The sequence below is a fragment of the Hemitrygon akajei genome, chromosome 3 (genome assembly GCF_048418815.1).
Source record: "Hemitrygon akajei chromosome 3, sHemAka1.3, whole genome shotgun sequence".
Taxonomy (NCBI): domain Eukaryota; kingdom Metazoa; phylum Chordata; class Chondrichthyes; order Myliobatiformes; family Dasyatidae; genus Hemitrygon; species Hemitrygon akajei.
Window position 1 is genome coordinate 198,156,112 of NC_133126.1, and position 22,482 is coordinate 198,178,593.

Sequence of the window (22,482 nt, forward strand, 5' to 3'; positions counted from 1 at the left end):
GGCCATTCAGTCCTTTGAGTCTTCTCCATCATTCCATCATGACTAATTTATTATCCCTACCAACCCCATTTCTCCTGCCCTCTCCCTGTATCCTTTGATGACTTTACTAAGCTGGAACATATCAACTTCTGCTTTAAATATAGCCAATAAATTGGCCTCCACAGCCATCTGTGACAATGAATTCTGCATATTCACCACTCTCTGGCTAAAGATTTTCCTCCTTGTACTTATTATAATTCCTTTTCTAAATGTGACAATTATCCACCCCCACCATTACACTTTCTTTACTCCCCCTCCATTTCTACTTCATTAAATACTTGTCGTATGCTTCCTTTCAGCCAAACCTCCATATCTCTTGACATGCAATGTCCCTTTGTACTTTTCATCCATTGTTCACCTTTATTGGACCAAACTCTCATTACTTCACATTTGAGTGACTTTCACTTGTTAGATGTAGACCTCACTGCAATTAAATGTACCTAGCCTACCTTCTCAGGTCCTACTTAATGATATTGAACTGTCTTTCCCCTGAACTTGGGACCTTAATTTCTCTCCCTTTGGTGTCCTTTCCCATTCCTACCTTGAAAATTGGTAACTACCTCAGGGACATGCCATCTGTTGCCCATCTCCCTTCCCAACATTGAGTCCATTAGTGGCATGGTTAGCATAATGCTTAACAGTGTCAGCGATCGAGGTTTAATTCCCACCAACGTCTGTAACAAAAGTTTTGCAATCATCTCACACTTCAACTTACTACAACTATTTCCACTGAAGCTGAGGCCCTGATCTTTGAATGATAAATTATTTTAAAAATGAACAAAGAACAATGAATGTTCACGTTTATTGGCTTGTCCAGCTCATACAACACTAAAAAACTCGTCCCATTAGCTTCAGAATAGAATAGTTCCTGAAGGTTGTTATAGACTGGGGGAGGTAGGGGGCATAAGCTCCCACTGCCTACTAAATGTTCCCAATGGCATGCATCTGAAATAGCCTTTGACAACTAAGTCCAGCTCCTGGCTTTCACATGTGGCTACTAAGCCTGGCAAAACAGCTTCTACTTACAGGAGAAGGGGAGAAAGTGGGTTATTGGCACCTTTAAACCTGTCACTTTGGGCAGATGGGGCTCCTCAGTCGTGGGTACCAGCTCATCTAGGAGAAGGAAAAGTTTGATGTGGTTAACTCTTCTTCGATCTGTGCTAGTCATTCACTGATTCAATTTAAAATTGTACATCGTTACCATTTGATGAAGGAGAGACTTTCCCAATGTTGACAAGTATTGTGATAGATGTAAAACTGAGATAGCTATACTGACACATATGATCTGGTCATGTTCTATATTAAAACAGTTCTGGAAGTCATCTTCTCGACAATTTCTAAAGCACCCAGAATCAACTTACAACCTAATAAATTGACTGTACTTTTTGGAATAATCCCTCAAAATATCCATGGTATTTCTGTGTCTGACCAACATGTTATTGCGTTTGTTACGTTGAAAGCTAGGAGGGCCATCTTGTTGAAATGGAAGGATATCTCAGCTCCTTTGTCACAATGGTTCTCTCAAGTGAAGCTGCGTCTTAGCTTGGAGAAAATTCGAAGTCGAACCTTTGAACCTTTATTTGGTTTTGTGAAGAGATGGGGCTCATTTGCTTGTTATTATCATTTCAGTGTCCTCCACGATCTAAGTGTATTTTTTAAAATATCTTTCTTTCTTGTTGGCGGTCTGATGTTTATTTTTAGAAGCTTTCTGGATGACGCATGGCTCCGGGGTTGTGCCCTCAATGGGTTTCTTTTTTTCTCACTTTTCTTGCTTAGTAGCGTTTTTTTTATTCACAAAGATCTTCAATCTTTAAGATAATTTCTTTTTTTTTTGAGGCATTGTAAGTGTTGTTACTTCAATGTACATGTGTTTATTTTGAATAATAATAATAATAAAAAGATTTGAAAAGAAAAGAAATAGCCTGCACATTTATTTCTACTACCAAAGTGCATGACCAAGCATTTTCCAGCATTGTATTTAATTTGCCTCTCTCTTGCTCATTCTATTAATCTGTTTAAGTCCTTCTGCAACCTACCTGTTTCCTCAACACTACCTACCCCTCCACCAATCTTAGTATCATCTGCAAACTTGTCAACAAAATCATCTATTTCATCATCTAAATTATTGATATGCAGCATAAAAAGAAGCAGTTCCAACAACGACCCCTGCAGAACACCACTAGTCACTGGCAGGCAATCAGAAAAGGATTCCTTTATTATTCCCACTCGCTGCCTCCTACCAATCAGCCAATGCTCTAGTCATGCCAGTAACTTTCCAGTAATACCATGGGCCCTTAACTTGGTAAGCAGCCTCATGTGTGGCACCTTGTCAAAAGTCTTTTGAAAGTCCAAATGTACAACAGTCACTGCATTCCTTTTATCTATCCTACTTGTAATCTCTTCAAAGATTTCCAACTGGTTCATGTGACTAGTGGTGTGCCACAGAGATCAGTGCTGGGTCCATTGTTATTTGTCATCTATATCAATAATCTGGATGATAATGTGGTAAATTGGATCAGCAAATTTGCTGATGATACAAAGGTTGGAGGTGTAGTGGACAGTGAGGAAGGTTTTCAAAGCTTGCAGAGGGATTTGGACCAGCTGGTAAAATGGGCTGAAAAATGGCAGGTGGAGTTTATTACAGACAAGTGTGAGGTACTGCACTTTGGCAGGAAAAACCAAGGTAGAACATACAAGGTAAATGGTAGGGCACCGAGGAGTGCAGTAGAACAGAAGGATCTGGGAATACAGATACAAAATTCCCTAAAAGTGGTGTCACAGGTAGATAGGGTAGTAAAGGGAGCTTTTGGTACATTGGTCTTTATAAATCAAAGTATTGAGTATAAGAGTTGGAATGTTATGGTGAGGTTGTAAATGGCATTGGTGAGACCGAATTTGGAGTATTGTGTGCAGTTTTGGTCACCTAATTACAGGAAGGATATTAATAAGGTTGAAAGAGTGCAGAGAAGGTTTACAAGGATGTTGCCAGGACTTGAGAAACTGAGTTACAGAGAAAGGTTGAATAGGTTAGGACTTTATTCGCTGGAGCGTAGGAGAATGAGGAGAGATTTGATAGAGGTATATAAAATTATGATGGGTATAGATAGAGTGAATGCAAGCAGGCTTTTTCCAATGAGGTTAGGGGAGAAAAAAACCAGAGGACATGGGTTAAGGGTGAAGGGGGAAAAGTTTAAAAGGAACATGGGGGGGGGGGGGGAACTTCTTCACACAGAGAATGGTAGAAGTGTGGAATAAGCTGCCAGATGAAGTGGTAAATGCGGGCTCACTTTTAACATTTAAGAAAAAACTTGGACAGGTAATGGATGAGAGGTGTATAGAGGAATATGGGCCAGGTGCAGGTCAGTGGGACTAGGAAGAAAAATGGTTTGGTACAGCCAAGAAGGGCCAAAAGGCCTGTTTCTGTGCTGTAATGTTCTATGGTTCTATGGTTCTATCAGGCAAAATTTTCCCTTAAGGAAACCATGCTGACTTTCTCCTATCTTGTCTTGTGTCACCTAGAACTCCATAGCCTCATCCTTATCAATGACTCCAACATTTTCACGCCCACTAAGGCCAGGCTAACTGGTCCAGAGCATCTTTTCTGCTGCTTTCCTTCTTTCTTATAAAATGGAGTGACATTTGCAATTTTCCAGTCCTCTGGCACCATGCCAGAGTCCAATGATTTTTAAAAGATCATTAATAATGCCTCCACAATCACTATTGCTACCTCATTCAGAACCTATGGTCCAGTTCATCTGGTCTGGATGACTTATTTACCCTTAGGTCTGTCAGCTTTTCCCTTGTAATAGTAACTGCACTCCTCTTCCCTCGCACCCCTCAAAAACTGGCACACTGCTAGTGTCTTCCAAAGTCCGATGCAAAATACTCATTTAGTTCATCTGCCATTTTCTTTTCTCCTCTTATTATTTTTCTGGACTCATTTTCTAGTGGTCCTATATCCACGCTCATGTTTCTTCTATTGTTTTTACATAACTGAAATATCCACTTTGATATTGTTTGCAAGCTTGCTTCCATATCTTTTCCCTCCTAATAATTCTTTTAGTTGCTCTCTGTAGGGTTTTAAAAGCTTGATATTGTCATGTCTGGAGACTTTTCTCATTTCTGTTTGGTGATACCCAAGTCAATGCATTGTGGCAACTTGTTTAATTGAGCTTGGATATTTGGTGATGCCCGGTCTAATAGACCTTGGCTGATTGATAACCTTGTTCAATAGCTCATAGCCTTTGCTTGTGCCCAAATGAATATACCTTGGCTGCCTGATGTCCTTGTTCTCTCAACCTTGGCCCTTTATATGTACCTTGTCTAATGGACCATGGCTGCAGGTGTTCTTGCTCATCAGACCCTGGTCCTTTAATTGTGCCTTGTCCAATGGACCTTGGCTGATGGTGAACTTGTTGAACAGAACTTGGCACTAAGTGGTATATTGTCCAATGGACTGTGGTTTCATGTTCAATAGACCTTAGCTCTTTGATATTGCCCAGTTCAATGAAACCAGACTCTTTGCTGGTGCCCAGTTCAATGGTCTTTGGTTCTTTGATGACTTCCTTTCCAATGGAGCTAAGGTACAGGACAGCCAGTGAATGACAGAGACTGTACTCCTGTGGATAGCAACAACTCTCTGCATTCTAACAATGAATATGGATGAACAGCCTTAACTCATGTCTATTGTCAAAACTGTTTAAACAGCTTTGTCGCCAAAAATGGATTAAAAAAACCACCTCATGGTGATGAAGTATCTTTGAGGTCAGAGCCGAGGGATTTTACAGGAAAGGTACTAGCCGATATAGAAGATTAGCCGACTGACAGGAGGCAAAATGTGAGAATAAAGGGGACATAATCTGGTTAGCTACCAGTGATGAGTGGAGTTCCACAGGGATTGGTGTTGGGACCATTTCTTTTCATATTATATGTCAATGATCTGGAAGATGGAATGGTCTGTTGCTCGCAGTATGGTCACCTTTGCATTGGTGAGACCCAACATGGATTCAGGGATCGTTACATCAAGCACCTTCCCTCTTGGTTATCACAAAAGGTGGTTACCCATTCTGACATCTCTATCTATGGCCTCCTCTACTGCCAAGAAGAGGCGAAACTTGGGTTAGAAGAGCAACATGTCATATTCTATTTGCATTTCTCCAACTTCTAGCAATTTCTTACCCCTCCCTCTCTCGATCTTTTTCTATTCTTCATTCTAGCTCCATTATCCTTTCCCTCCTCCTCACCTGCCCATCACCTCCCTTTGGTTCCTTTCCTCCTTCCCTTTCTTCCATGGTCCAATGTCCTCTCCTGTTGGATTCCTTCTTCTTCAGCCCTTTACCTCTTTTACCTATCAGCTCTCAGTTTCGCCCTTCATCCCCTCTTCCCCACCCACTCACCTTGCTCCCCATCTGGTCTCACCTATCAGTCCTGTTGAAGGGTCTTGGCCTGAAATGTTGACTGTACTCTTTTCCATAGATGCTGCCTGGCCTGCTGAGTTCCTTCAGCATTTTGTGTGTGTTGCTCGGATTTACAACATCTGCAGATTTTCTCTTGTTCACTTATTATCTGTCAGCTTGAACTCCTTCTCAGTGAGACTTACTTCAGTGGTGGGCAAGATGTTCAACTGAAGAAGATCCTGAGAGCTATGATTTGTGAGCATTTGGAGAGACATAATCTGATTAGGGATAGTCAGCATGGCTTTGTCAAGGGCAGGTCATGCTTTACGAGCCTGATTGAATTCTTTGAAGATGTAACAAAACACATTGATGAAGGTAGAGCAGTGGATGTAGTGTATATGGATTTCAGTAAGGCATTTGATAAGGTTCCCCCATGTAAGGCTCATTCAGAAAGTATTGAGGCATGGGATTCGAGGAAACTTTGCCTTGTGGGTCCAGAATTGGCTTGCCCACGGAAAGCAAAGGGGGGTTGTAGGTGGTTCATGTTCTGCATGGTGGTCAGTGTCGAGTGGTGTTCCACAGGGATCTGTTCTGGGACCCCTCCTCTTTGCGATTTTTATAAATGACCTGGATGAGGAAGTAGAAGGGTGGGTTTCTAAGTTTGCTGATAACACAAAAGTTGGGGTGGGAGGGGGTTGTCAATAGTCTGGAGGATTGTCAGAGTTTACAATAGGACATCAATAGGATGCAGAACTGGGCTGAGAAGTGCCATATGGAGTTCAACTCAGTTAAGTGTGGAGTGGTTCATTTCAGTAGGTCAAATTTGAAGACAGAATGTAATATTAATGGCAAAACTCTTGGCAGTGTGGAGGATCAGAGAGATCTTGGGGTCCATGTTCATTGGACACTCAGAGCTGCTGTGCAGATTGACAGCTTTGTTAAGAAGGTGTATCGTGTGATGGCCTTCATCAACCACGGGATTGAGTTCAAGAGCCGTGAGGTAATGTTACAGCTGTATAAGACCTCAGTTAGACCTCACTTGGAGTACTGTGTTCAGTTCTGATCACCTCACTACAGAAAGGATGTGGATGCTGTAGAGAGAGTTGCAGAGGAGATTTACAGTGGTGTTGCCTGGATTGGAGACCATGCCTTATGAGAATAGGCTGAGTGAACTTGGCATTTTCTCCTTGGAGTGACGGAGGAGGAGAGGTGACCTGATCAAGGTGGATAAGGTGATGAGAGGCACTGATCGTGTGGATAGTCAGAGGCTTTTTCCCAGGGCTGACATGGCTAACATGAAGGGGCATAGTTTTAATGTGCTTGGAAGTAAGTATGGGTGATGTCAGAGGTAAGTTTTTCACACAGAGAGTGGTGGGTGAGTGGAAACGATGGTGGTAGAGACAGATACAATAGGGTCTTTTAAGAGAGTCTGAGATAGGTACATGAAGCTTAGAAAAATAGAAGCCTATGCGGTAGGGAAATTCTAGGTAGTTTCTAGAGAAGGTTACATGGTCAGCACAATATAATATGCTGTAGATTTCTATGTTCTGTGTCAGTCTTCACTGTGGAAGACGCTTACAGTATGGTGGATGTTCCGGGTGTCAGGAACACATGAAACGTCTGGTGTTACCGTGACTAGAGAGAAGGTTCTTGGGAAACTGAAAGGTCTGAAGTTAGGTAAGTCACCTGGACTAGATGGTGTACACCCCAGGGTTCTGAAAGAGGTAGCTGAAGCTATTGTGGAGGCGTTAGTAATGATCTTTCAAGAATCACTGGAAAATTGCAAAATGTCAGTCCACTCACGAAGGGAGAGGCAGAAGAAAGGGAATGATAGGCCAGTTAATCTGACATCAGTGGCTGGGAAGATGTGGAGTCGATTATTAAGAATGAGGTTTCAGGGTACTTGGAGGCACATGATAAAATAGGCTGTAGTCAGCGTGGTTTCCTCAAGGGAAAATCTTGCCTGATACATCTGTTGTAATTCTTTGAAGAAATAAGGAGCAAGATAAACAAAGAAGAATCGTTTGATGTTGTACTTGGATTTTCAGAAGGCATTTGACAAGGTGCCTCACATGAGGCTGCTTAACAAGCTATGAGCCCGTGGTATTACTGGAAAGATTCTAGCATGGATAAAGCAGTGGCTGATTGGCAGGAGGCAGGATGGGAATAAAGGGAGCCTTTTCTGGCTGGCTGCTGGTGACGAGTGGTATTCCACAGTGTTGGGAACTGATTCTTTTTATGTTATATGTCAGTCAGTTGGATGGTGGAATTGATGGCTTTGTTCCAAAGATTGCAGGTGATATGAAGATATCACTCGCCTATCCTCCCTCTCGCACTGTCTCCAAACTTTCTCTATTTGTGAGCCAACCATCCCTTCCTCTGTCTCTTCAGTTTGGTTCCCACCCCCCAGCAATTCCAGTTTAAACTCTCCCCAACAGCCTTGGCAGACCTCCCCGCCAGGATATTGGTCCCCCTGGGATTGAAGTGCAATCTGTCCTTTTTGTACAGGTCACACCTACCCTAAAAAAGGTCCCAATGATCCAGAAATCTGAATCTCTGCCCCCTGCTTCAATCCCTCAGCCACGCATTTATCCTCCACCTCATTCTATTCCTATACTCACTGTCACGTGGCACAGGTTATGGCTTAAGGGTGAAAGGTGAAAAGTTTAAGGAGAACATGAGGGGAATCTTCTTTACTCAGTGGGTTGTGAGAGTGTGGAATGAGCTGCCAGCACAAATGGTATATGGAAGCTCGATTTCAACGTTTAAGAGCAGTTTGGATAGGTACGTAGATAGTAGGGATATATGGGCTATGGTCCTGGTGCAAGTTGATGGAACTAGACAGGTTAAATGGTTTTGGCATGGAATGGATGGGTTGAAGGGCCTGTCTCTGTGCTGTACTGCTTTATGACTCTATACAAGATTCCCTGAAGGTTCACTTGCACGTTGCATCTGTGGTAAGGAAGGCAAATGCAACATTAGCATTCCTTTCATCAGGACCAGTATGTAAAAGCAAGGATGTAATGATGAGGCTCTATAAGGCATTGGTCAGACTATATCTGGCATATTGTAAGCAGTTTTAGGCCCCATAACTATGAAAGAACATGGTGGCATTAGAGAGGGTCCAGAGGAGATTCCTGACAATGATCCCAGGAATGAAAGAGATATGAGGAGTATTTGATGGCTCTGGGCCTGTACTTGTTGGAAATATATTGAACAGACTAGATAGAGTGGATGTGTAGAGGATGTTTCCTATAGTAGGAGAGTATAGAACCAGAGGGCACAGATTCAGAATACAGGATGTCCTTTTAGAACAGAGATGAGGAGGAATTTCTTTTGCCAGAGGGTGGTGAATCTGTGGAATTCATCACCACAGAGAGCTGTGGAGGCCAAGTCATTGGGTAGATTTAAAATGGAGGTTGATTAGTAGGGGTGTCAAAGGTTACAGGGAGAAGGCAGAAGAAGGGGGTTGAGACGGATAATAAATCAGCCATGATGGAATGGTGGAGCAGGATCGATGGGCTGAATGGCCTAAATCTACTCCTATGGACCAATTACCATTGTTAGATTTGCTGAGGAATTGTAATGCTCCAATTAGCCGGTGCAGAAATGGGAAACAATCGATCAGATGGAGAAGTCCCTACTGAGGAGCAGGTGCAAGGGTCATTTGTTTCCTGAGATGGTCTATCCAAAGGTCAAGGGGGGGGTTTGCAAAGGTAATGCTAATGTGAGTGTCTGCTTTCCTCTCTGCCTTTCAGGCAGACCATAAACAGATCAGTAGACAAAGAGGTGTTGCACACACATTATAAAATGAGCTTTATGGATTTATTACCATCTTTGGATGATAACTCCCATCATTAACCAGAGTGGTGTTTGTCTTCACACTAGGCCATGTGACAGTTTACAACCGGAGCAATGACTTCCATCATTCAGGAAATGTCCCATAATTTGATTTAGCCCCAAATCCATAAGTTCATAGTTCAAAGTAAATCTATCAACAACGTATCTACTGTATGTATCACCATTTGCTGTACGGTAGCATTTCCTTGTAGATATTCCCAGTAAATACAAAAGAATCAATGAAAAGCTGAACACACAGATGGACAAACAACCAATGTGCTTAAGACAACAAACTGTGCAAATACAAACTGGAAAAGGAAAACAAAATAGAAATAATAATAATAATAAATAAGTAATAAATATTGAGAATTTGAGTTACTGAGTCTGTAGGTTGTGGGATCAGCTCAGTGTTGGGGTCAGTGAAGTTATCCACAATGGTTCAGGAGCTGATGGTTGAGGGGTAACAACTCTGGTGGTGTTGGACCTGAGGCTCCCGTACCTATGCCTGAGGGTAGTGGTGAGATGAGCCTGGCCTGGATGATGGGGGTCCTTGATGGTGGATGCTGTTTTCCAGCGACAGCACTCCTTGTAGATGTGCTCAATTCGTCAGGGGGCCTTACCTATGATGGATCAGCACAGGTTCAGAGTTCAAAGTACATTTATTATCCAAGCACGTTTGTAGTATGCAACCCTGAGATCTGTCTGCCCACAGATAGCCACAAAACAAAGAAACACCATGGCAACCATGCAAAGGAAACATCGAACCCCCAACCCGCATAAAAAAAACAAATCGTGCAAATGGCAAAAAATGAGCGAGAAACACAGAATAGTAAATGACGAAGCATGGAGCCATTGAAACAGTCCCGACGTGTTTATTTTAGGTCAGTTCAGTGCAGCTTTGCACTGTGCTATTTGTTGACTGCAGGCCGCAGAGCCAGTCAACAAAATCACGCCAATTAGCAATATAAAAAGGAGTCACCAGAAACCAGAAACACACTTAACATGAACTGTAATGTCCAATCCACAACCCACACTGATTCATCCTTGCTCAAGATCTAAGACTCCAGCAGTATCAAATGAGAGGGAGAACGCAAGCATCTTCCACAGAAGCTTAGCCAACCAATGCTGATGCCGTTCTGAGCTCAAATGGTTCTAATGGCAGCCCTTTAATATCAGCGAATCCCTGGGAAAGACAAAGGTCGGCTGAAAGTACACGTCTCCACATGTAGACTGAGTCCCTGGTCAACAGGCTGGACAATAACACTGAATGTGAAATAAAGAATGAGTTAGCTGTTCTAGCTCATTTAGGCTATCTGGTATGGAAACACCAATGATTAGGAATGGAAAGGTCTACAGAAAGTGGTGGATACAGCCCAGTCCATCACAGGCAAAGACCTCCCCACCACTGAGCATATTTACAAGGAATACAGCAACAAGAAAGCAGCATTCATGCCCCCCTCCCCATACCGACCATACTCTCAGCTTACTAATACCATCAGGCAGGAAGTACAGGAACCTTAGGTCCCGCATCACCAGGTTCAAGAACAGTTATTACCCATGAACTATCAGGCTCCTGAACCAGCGTGGACACCAAATTGATTCCACAATCTCTGGGCTCACTTTCAAGGACTCTACAGCTCATGTTTTCAATATTATTTATTTATTTGCACAATTTGTCTTCTTTTGCACATTCGTTATTTGTTAGTCTTTGTTTATGTATAGCTTTTATACGTTCTATTGTCTTTCTCTATTCTACTGTGAATGTCTGGAAGAAAATAACTCTCAAGGTAGTACTATATGGTCACCTATATGTACTTTGATAATACATTTACCCTGACTTTGAATTCCACCTTCACTGGTTTGCAGAGCATGATATAGTTCCCTATTAACAGCTTTAAAGTGAGAGTATTTCAGTCCTTTGCATTCCTGTTCACCAATCCCTTTCCCAATCTAGATCCACCTCTGTTCCCTCCTTATGCATCCCTACATTTCAATCTACTATACATATCCCTCCAGTATCTCCAACATGCATAATCCTTCCTTCCAAGGTGAAAAATTTAAAGTTCACAGTAAAATCAAAGTATGTATATGTCACCATGTTCATTTTCTTGTAGGCAATTAGAGTAGAACACAGGAATACAAAAGAACCATTGAAGAACTACACACAGTGTTGTGTCAAACTAATTAAACTAGTAATTAAATGCCTACCTAAACTAGTCCATTCTGCCTACACAACGGCCCCATCCCTCCATTCTCTGCATACACATTTGTCTATCTTAGAGCATCTTGAACTTCTATATCATATTTGCCTCCCTGGTAGCCCTCTCCCAGCAACCACCATTCTCTGTGCAAAATTCTTGTCTGTTCATCTCTTTTTAACTTAGCCTCTCTCACCTTAAAAGCATGCCCTCTGGTTTTAGACATTTCAACCTGGGAAAAAGATACAAGCCCTCTTGTTGCCTCTGATCCATTTTGTACACTGGAATCACATAGAAAGCTTTCTAATCCATCAGTACCTCTCCAGAACCCAAGAATATTTGGAAGATTACAGCCAATTCATTGGTATCTCTATCAATATCATTATGTATCATGTCATATGACACGGGCCATCCTGGTCTTATCGCCATGATTGTTCTTGGCAAATTTTTCTACAGAAATGGTTTGCCACTGCCTTCTTCTGGGCAGTATCTTTACAAGATGGGTGACCCCAGCCATTATCAATACTCTTCAGAGATCGTCTGCCTGGTGTCAGTGGTCACATAACCAGGACCTGTGATAGGCACTGCTACTCCTACGACCTTCCACCACCTGCTCCTGTGGCTTCGCATGGCCCTGATTGGGGATCTAAGCAGATGCTGCACCTTTCCTAAGGGTGACCCGCAGGCTAGCGGAAGGAAGGAGCACCCACGATTCTCCACCCTGCCACCCACTCATCTAGGATCGTTGTATGGAATCCGTGAAACACACACAAAATGCGGGAGGAACTCAGCAGGCCAGACAGCATCTATGGAAAAGAGCAATTTGTCAACGTTTTGGGCTGAGACCCTTTGGCAGGACATGAAGTCCAGCAGACCCATTAGGTTGCCATGATTACCGGGATCGTTTTGGTCGGAACTCAGAAAGTCCCATGGCACGATTTTGAAGATGTTTTCCCAGTGTAGATGGGGCAATATTTATCTATCATCAATGGTATTGATGAGATGGCAGCACTTGGTCACCGTGGCTTCTCTGGGTCCAACAAGAGGTGAAAATGTTTGTCTATTAAACATTTCTGCTGTTGTCGCAAGACCCTGTTGGACACTGGTAATACAAAATACTGCAAATCCGGTTTATTGGTTTATTGGTGAGACCGATGGGGAAGGAGTTGAATGGCCTCTGATGTTGCACAGTCCAGGCCTTCATGACATGGCGTCACCTGTTTCGGCTGCCCAGGAGAGGAGTCGGGTGGGCGAGAACAGAAACGCAGCTGGTACGCTGGAATCTGTGTTGGGATGGGGGCTGGCCAGGCAGGCCAGCTCCCTCGTCAGAGCTGCTCTCCAGTCTTCACTCCCTGGAAGACAAGCTGGATGAGGAACTGCTGAGTGCTTGTATTGCAGAAACGTGGCTCCAGGATAATACCCTATGCACCATCAGTCTTCGGGTCATGCCACTGTGGGACCTCTGCTGATATTATTCATGACTGACTGTGGCTGTATGTACTCTGTTTTGCACGTTGGCCCTGGAGGAACACTGTTTCATTTCGCTGTATTCATGTGTATGGTTGAATGACAATTAAACTTGAATTTGAACTTGAACTTGCACCAGAGACAATTGCCCATTTTTACTGTATTTGTAAAGGCAGATATTTCCTGCTGTAGTTCCACCTGAGTCACTTTGACTAGATCCAAATCACTTCACAACAAGTCAGGGGATCATACAGCCGAAAAACAGGCCATTCGGCCCATCTCATTCATGCTGACTGTGTTGCCCAGTGAGTTAACTCCATCTGCTGCCGCAAAGCAGCATACCCTGTATGACTGTGATAATAAGCCTAATTCTGATTCTGAGGTATTTGAATGAGCAGGATAGACAGATACTAGTGAAAGGGGTTTGCATGGGCGTGTATGATGGTCAGTGTAGGTGAACTGAAGGGCTGTATGCTTTAATAAGCTGAGAACATTATTGAAACAAAGAGGAGATCTGATAGTGATGGATCTGAAGGCAGTGCAGATGAAATTAGTTCCCTTAGAGGGTCGCCCAATGGGTAGTGGGATCAAATGGGGCTTCAGGGAAGGGGCAGAATGATTTTGTGTGGATTGCTTTATAAGGAGCCAGTCTGAATTGACTCCTTCAGTACCAGAACAAAACATATTCATGCAAGGTGCACACCTACACATGTCCAGGTACCCATGCACTTGTGCACATGTACAAATACACATGCACATGTATACGTGCACGGGGGCACATTCAGATTGTGCAGCCTGCATATGAACTCAGGAATCAAAAGGTCGAGCATGGTGGGACTAATGTTCTGAGCTGCTTATACTTCAATTGAAGGAATCATAGAACGATAGAAAAATACAGCACAGAAACAGGCCCTTCAGCCCATCTCATCCATACCAAACCGTTTAAACTGCCTACTCCCATCGACTTACATCAGGACCATAGCCCTCCATATCCCTACAATTATGTACCTAGTCTAACTTCTGTTAAATGTTGACATCAAGCTCTCGTGCACTACTCGTGTTGACAACTTGTTCTTTAAACAGTTCACTTTTCACCCTTAACACATGACCTCCAGTTCAAAGTTAAAATTTCAGAGTTCAAAGTATACATAGAAACATAGAAAATCTACAGCACAATACAGGCCCTTCGGCCCACAAAGCTGTGCCAAACATGTCCTTACCTTAGAACTACCTAGGCTTACCCATAGCCCTCTATTTTTCTAAGCTCCATGTAGCCATCCAGGAGTCTCTTAAAAGACCCTATCGTATCCGCCTCCACCACTACCACCGGCAGCCCATTCTACACACTCACCACTCTCTGTGTAAAAAACTTACCCCTGACATCTCCTCTGCACCTAATAATATATGTTAATAAAGTATGTATAAATGATACAACCTTGAGGTTCTTCTCCCTACAGGCACTACATATCAAGAAATCTGAAAGACTCTATTAAGTAAAGACAAACATCCAAAGCAGAGAGAGAGAGAGAAAAAAGAAACAAATCGTTCAAACAATAAAATCAAGTAACCACATTCAGAATGACAGTGAGTCCATGGACACGAAGCCTGGAGCAGGCCACAGCCCCAGCCTCAGTTCATCACACAGTGGAGCAAAGCATCGCAGAGCTTGCAGTTACAAAGCCCAGGGCAGCCGGAGCAGGCCACAGCCTCAGCCTCAGTGCTGCGGAGAGTGGATTAAATGTCGCGGAGCAGTGAGCAGAACCGGTTTAATCCTTGCCTCTATTCCTGACACCCAGCCTTTTCAATCCATCCAACCTGGCGTTTAGATTCTCCAAGCACTGGTTCGTTCCTTGCGTTAGGACCTAGGCCCGTTGCTTGGATATGTTCTGGGCCTGCACATTTCGACCCATATCCAACCTTTCCAAATTGACCCGGCACTAAGATCGATCCAGCCTTGCTGTCGATTTAGGTGGATGAGCTCCAAAACTCCTCTGTTCTGTCTTTTCTCCGCTTTACACACCCCGATTCTGTCTAGAACATTCCTCGATCTCACTCCGACTTTGCATCTCACACGTATGCCCTGACCCTTGAGTCAGCCTCACCTTCACTCACTTCTTCATTGTTTGCAGTGATCATTTACCATGATTTCCCACAGAAAAAGTGTTATTAATAAAGTTGTATTTCTTGCATTATGAACCACCAGTAAGCTGTCCCCCATCTTAAACCGGAACCAGAACTCCTGAGTAACACCACCCAAGCACTATGCCTGCTTGCATTCACCCCAGCTAGAGCCTTCATAATTTTGTATACCTCTACTGGTGCCACAGGAAAGGTGGATGAGCTTAGGGCATGGATCAGCACGTGGAATTAGGACATTGTAGCCATTAGTGAGACTTGGTTGCAGGAGGGGCAGGACAGGCAGCTCAATGTTCCGAGGCTCTGTAGTTTTAGATGCGACAGAGTGAGAGGGATCAGAGGAGGAGGCATTACTAGTCAGGGAAAGCTTCGTGGCAGTGCTCAGTCAGGACAGAACTCAACTGGTGAGGCTTTGTGGGTAGAACTGAGAAATAAGTAAGGTATGACCACATTAATGGGATCTTATTATTGCCCGCACAACAGTTCCCGGGACTTAGTGGAGCAAATTTGTAGAGAAATTCGATTGTTGCAAGAAACATAAGGTTGTTATAATAGATGATTTTAATTTTCCACATATTGACTGGGACTTCCATACTGTAAATGGACTAGATGGAATAGAGTTTTTCAAATGTGTTCAGAAAAGTTTCCTTAATCAGTAAAAGTCCCGATGAGAGAGTGCACAATACCTGATCTGCTATTAGGGCAGGTGACAGGAGTGTGTGTGGGGGAACACTTTGCATCTAGCGATATAATGCCATTAGTTTCCTAAATATGGAAAATGATAGGTCTGGTCTGTGAGTTGAGATTCCAGATTGGAATAAGGCCAGCTTTGATGGTATCAGAAAGGATCTGGCAAGTGTGGATTGCATCAGGATGTTTTCTGGCAAATGTGTACTTGGTAAGTGGGAGGCCTTCAAAAGAAAGTTTGAGAGTACAGAGTTTGTATGTGCCTGTCAGAATAAAAGGCAAGGATAACAGCTTTAGGGAACCTTTTGTTTTCGAGAGATATTGAAACCCTGGTTAAGAAAAAGGAGGTTCATAGCAGGAATAGGCAAGTAGGAACAAATGAGGGACGAGGAGTATAAGAAATGCTAGAGAACAATTAAGAAGGAACTGAGGAGCTGAAAAGATGACATTAGGTTTCTGTAGCAGACCAAGTGAAGGAGAATCCCAAGGGATCCTAAGGATATATTAAGAGCAAGAGGTTAGCACAGGACAAAATTGATCCTCTGGAATATCTGAGTGGTAATCTATGCATGGAGCTGAAAGAGATGGGGGAAGATCTTAATAGCATCTTTGCATCTGTATTTACTTGGGAGATGGACGTGGAGTCTATAGGTGTGAGGCAAAGCAGCAGTGAGCTCATGGACCCTGTACAGATTACAGAGGAGGTAGTGCTTGCTATCCTGAGGCAAATTAGGGTGGATAAATCCCTGGGGCCTGACAAAGTGTTCCCTTGAACCCACCTGGAAGCTAGTACAGAAATTGCTGGGGCCCTAGCAGAGGTATTTAAAACATCCTTAGCCATGGGTGAGGTATCAGAGGACTGGAGGATAGCTAAGGTTGTTCCATTGTTTAAGAAAGACTCTAAGAATAAGCCAGGAAATTATAGGCTGGTAGGCCTAACATCAGTAATGGGATAGACAAGAGTCTGATCACAGATAGTCAACATGACTGTGTGTGTGGTAAGTCATGTCTAACCAATCTTATAAGTTTTTTTGAGGAAGTTATCAAGAAAGTTGATGAAGGCAAGTCGACATGGACTTGAGCAAGACTTTTGACAAGGTTCCGCATGGAAGGTTGGTCAAGAAGGTTCGGTTGGTTGGCATTCAAGATGGGGTAGATGGTTGGCATTCAAATTGGATTAGACATTGGTTTCAAGGGGGAAGCCGCCTCTCTGACTGGAGGCCTGTGACTAGTGGTGAGCCGTAGGGATCAGTGCTGGATCCACTGTTGTTTCTACATCAGTCATCTGGATGATAATGTGATTAACTGGATCAGCAAATTTGAAGATCACTTCAAAATTGGGAATGTAATGGACAGCAAGGATCTGGAAAATGGACTGATAAATGGCAAGTGTAAAACGTGAGTTGTTGCAGTTTGGGAGGACTAGGTCTTAGAATGTTTGGGCACCGAGGAGTGCAGTAGAACAGAGGGATCTGGGAATACAGATCCGGAATTCTTTGAAAGTGGCACCACAGGTAGATAGGATCACAAAGAAATCTTTTGGCACATTGGCCTTCATAGATCAAAGTAATGAGTACAGGAGTTGGGATGTTATGGTGAAATTGTACAAGACATTGGTGAGGTTTAATTTGGATGTTGTGTCCAAGTTTTTGGTTATCTATCTCCAGGAAAGATGTAAACAGGACTGAAAGAGTGCAGGCAGAATTTACAAGGATGTTGCAGGACTTGAGGAGCTGAGGTATCGGGAAAGGCTGAATAGCTCAGGACTCTATTCCCTAGAACACAGAAGATTGAGGGGAGATTTGATAGAGGTATAGAAAATTATGAGGAGAATAGATAGGGAAAATGCAAGCAGGCTTTTTCCACTGAGGTTGGGTGAGACTAGAACTAGCGGTTATGGATTAAGGGTGAAAGGTGAAATGTTTAAGGAGAGCATGAAGGGACCTTCTTCACTCAGAAGGTGGTGAGTGTGGAACAAGCTGCCAGTGCAAGTGGTGGATGTGGGGTTGGTTTTAACAGTTAAGAGAAGTTTGAATAGGTATATGGATGGGAGGGGTAGGGAGGGCTATGGTTCAGGTGCAGGTCGATGGGACTAGCTAGATTAATGGTTCGGCATGGACTAGATGGGCTGAAAGGCCTGTTTCTGTCCTGTAGTGTTCTATGACTCTGTGACTGTATGTACAAACATGTACAGGGGTACATGCACAGTTGCAAATGCAGGCACATGTAGAGATGCGTGTGCGTGTACGTTTGCAGAGATGTTACATGGTGCACACTCACAATAAACAGTGGAAAATGGGCTTGGGCTAGCATGTACAATATGTGCACTGATACTCACAAGCACATACGCACATGTAGATATACACATGTCTAACTCCATAGAGCCCCACGCATATAAACATCTACCATCATAGAAATACAACATTTCTTTAAAGCTTCTCAGACATTAGTACTACCAAGTTACCCTAGACTGCTTGCTCATGTTTTGAGATACGTCGTGCCCTCATCCCAAATAAAGCACTTCCATTGTTTGAAGACAAGGACCAATGTCTCCACTCTTGCTGTGACACCACTCTGTGTGAGAGTGAGAGAGAGCCTGTGGTACTGTCAGGTGAATGATTAGTTTTTGTTGTACTGCAGATCATGATCTTTCTTGGGGGATTTGCTATTGCTTGCTTGGCGTGTGGAGGGGGCTGATGCTTTTCTTCTGAAGTAAATGGGGGAGGGGAGGGCTGATGCTTTGCTGTTGCCTGTGTGTGGGAGGGGCTTTAGGGTTCTAACATTTTTACTGTCACTCATTCTTTGGGGCACTCTTCTGTTTTATGGATGTCTGTGAAGGACAAGAATTTCAGGTTGTATATTGTAGACATTCTCTGATAGTAAATGGAACTATTGAACTATCAAACCACTGAACCATGCTGGATTCACACCATAAGACCACAAGACATGGAGCAGAATTAGGCCATTCAGCCCATCAAGTTCTCTCTACCATTCCATCATGGCTGATTTATTATCCCTCTCATCCTCACTCTCCTGCCTTCTCCCTGCAACCTTTGACACTCTTACTAATCAAGAACCTATCAACCTCTGCTTTAAATACACCCAATGACTTGGTCTCCGTAGCTGCCTGAGGCCTTTCATTGATTCACCTCATTCTGGCTAAAGAAATTCCTCCTCATCTCTGTTCTAAAGGGTCATCCTATTTTGAAGCTGTGCCCTCTAGTCATAGACTCCCCTGCTATAGGAAACATCTTGTCCATGTCCACTCTATCTAGGATTTTTATGGCACCTCAGCCATCTCTGCAGTCCGCAGATGTCCTGTTCTTTCAGGTCTTTTACCCCGGTCCCCCCACCCACACACCCACTGACCGATGGAGGCAGAAGAAGGTGAAATATCTCCTCTGGAAGACAACATGCTCCATTGTTGCCCTTCCTCATCACAACCCAAGAGTTGCCGTACTGGGGTTTGAATTCTGGACATTCCCGCGGTCAAGGTTGCTTCCCACAAGCTGGAGTCAGGACCTGGGTACTACAGTACATGAGAGATGCTGGAAATCTGGAGCAACACGCACTGGAGGAGCCCAGCATGTCAGGCAGCATCTATGGAGGGAAATAAACAGTCGCCATTTCAGTCTGAGACCCTTCATTCTCTGGAAGGAATGAGAACAGAAGCCACAGTAATCAGATGAAGGAATTGGAGGAGGGGGAAAGCATGAGCTGGTGAGTGAATCCAGGTGTGGTGAACTACATATACCTGTCTGGACACACCCCCCTGCTGACTGCTCCTGTGGCTCCTCCCACAGACCCCTGATGACTGCTCCTGTGGCTCCTCCCACAGACCCTTGCTGACTGCTCCTGTGGCTCCTCCCACAGACCCCCTGCTGACTGCTCCTGTGGCTCCTCCCACAGACCCCCTGCTGACTGCTCCTGTGGCCCCTCCCACTGACCCCTGCTGACTGCTCCTGTGGCCCCTCCCACAGACCCCTGCTGACTGCTCCTGTGGCTCCTCCCACAAACCCCCTGCTGACTGCTCCTGTGGCTCCTCCCACAGACCCCCTGCTGACTGCTCCTGTGGCTCCTCCCACAAACCCCCTGCTGACTGCTCCTGTGGCTCCTCCCACAGACCCCAGTATAAAGGCGATTGGAGGCACAGCCCCTTCCTCAGTCTCCAGGATGTTGTGTGGTGGTCAATTGCTGCTTGTTCTTTCTTCCAGCCAATAAAAGCCTATAAAAGCCTATATCTTGCCTCACATCTCCGAGAGTTATTGATGGTGCATCACCAGGTGGGAGGGGAATTCCAGTTTCCTCTGTAAGAAGTTTGTACATCATTCCTATGAGTGCCTGGCTTTCCCAGGGAGCTTCGGTTTCCCCCCACAGTCCAAAGACCTATTGGTTAGTAAGTTACTTGCTGACTGTAAATTGTCCTGTGGTGAGGATAGTGTTAAATAGGTGGGTTGGTGTGGCGTCAGAAGGGCCTTTTCCACGCTACACCTCTAAATAATAAATAAATAAATACGCTCCATGGATCAAGCATCGTCTGCGGGAGGAAAGAAACTGTCGAAGTTTGGGTCGAGCCCACAGTTCTGATTTAAGGCTTCAACCTGAAACATTGAAAGTTCCTCCCACAGATGTTGCTCGGTCTGCTGAGTTCCTCCAGCAGATCGTGTGTTCCTCTAGATTCCGGCACCTGCGGTGTCTCGTGTGTCTACTTTCGCTACAGCCCTTCCCTGCAGTCACAGCCACCTCCTGCCTGGCCTTGTTATTACCTGGGTTGTTGAATGGTGTCAGGCTTCACTTTGGGCCTAGTGGAGTCCCGAAGGGGTGCGGGTTCCTGGCAGTGTTGCTTGCTGGCTCCTTCTTCCCTGTGTAGTTAAGTGCTCCCCTCCTGGATGAGAGGGCGGACAGGCATGCTGCTTAGATTGACTGAACCTCCTTACTGGTGTCAAGCCGCCCTCGGACTCGAACCACTGATCACAGGAATGCAAAATGAATGCCTCACTAGCAGCTCGGAATCAACTGGCCTGCAATCTCGACAGCTACTGCCTAAATCATGGAATACTTGAGATATAAAGAGGCGTGCGGTAACCATCTCGCACTGTGAGCCGTGCCTCAGTGGGTCACACTCCCAGGGTGTGAAGCACAAGATTCTTGGCCGGGGTACTGGCTGGGCACTGGGACATTGGCACGATGCTCTGTCTAATCTAGCATTTCTCAGACGAGGCTTTAAAATGACAAGGAAGGCAGATGCAATGTTGGCATTTATTTCAAGAGGACTAGAATATAAAAGCAAGGATGTAAGGCTAAGGTTGTATAAGGCATGGGTCAGACCATGATTTGGAGTATTGTGAGCAGTTTTGGGGCTCCTCACTGAAGGAAGGATGTGCTGGCATTGGAGAGAGTCCAGAGGATGTTCATGAGAATGATCCTAGGAATAAAAAGCTGAGGAGTTTTGATGGCTCTGGGCCTGTACTCGTTGGAGTTTAAAGATGAAGATCAGCTTTATTTGTCACATGTACATTATTTTGAGGATGTGACTAAGCACACTGATGAAGGTAGAGCCGTAGATGTAGTGTATATGGATTTCAGCAAGTCATTTGATAAGGCACACGAGACACCGCAGGTGCCGGAATCTAGAGGAACACACGATCTGCTGGAGGAACTCAGCAGACCGAGCAACATCTGTGGGAGGAACTTTCAATGTTTCAGGTTGAAACATACAAGGCTTATGGAGAAAGTAAGGAGGCATGGGATCCAAGGGGACATTGTTTTGTGGATCCAGAACTGTCTTGCCCACAGAAGGCAAAGAGTGGTTGTAGACAGGTCATATTCTGCATGGAGGTCAGTGACCAGTTGTGTGCATCAGGGATCTGTTCTGGGACCCTTACTCTTCGTGATTTTTATAAATGACCTGGATGAGGAAGTGGAGGGAAGGGTTAGTAAGTTTGCTGATGACACAAAGGTTGGGGGTGTTGTGGATATTGTGGAGAGCTGTCAGGGGTTACAGCGGGACATTAATAGGATGCAAAACTGGGCTGAGAAGTGGCAGATAGAGTTCAACCCAGGTAAGTGTGAGTTGGTTCATTTTGGCAGGTCAAGTATGATGGCAGAATATAGTATTAATGGTAAGACTCTTGGCAGTGTGGAGGATCAGAGGGATCTTGGGGTCCGAGTCCATTGGACACTCAAAGTTGTCGTGCAGGTTAAATCTATGGTTAAGAAGGCATACGGTGCATTGGCCTTCATCAATCGTGGGATTGAGTTTAAGAGCCAACAGGTAATGTTGCAGTTATATAGGACCCCGGTCAGACCCCACTTGGAGTACTGTGCTCAGTTCTGGTCACCTCACTATAGGAAGGACATGGAAACCATAGAAAGGGTGCAAAGGAGATTTACAAGGATGTTGCCTGGATTGGGGAGCATGCCTTATGAGAATAGGTTGAATGAACTTGGCCTTTTCTCCTTGGAGTGACGGAGGATGAGCGGTGACCTGATAGAGGTGTATAAGATGGTGAGAGGCATTGATTGCGTGGATAGTCAGAGGCTTTTTCAAAGGGCTGAAATGGCTAGCACAAGAGGGCACATTTTTAAGGTGCTTGGAATGAGGTACAGAGGAGAAGTCAGGGCTAAGTTTTTTACACAGAGAGTGGTGAGTGCTTGGAATGGGCTGCTGGCTGCGGGTGGAGGCGGAAACGATTGGGTCTTTTAAGAGACTCCTGGAT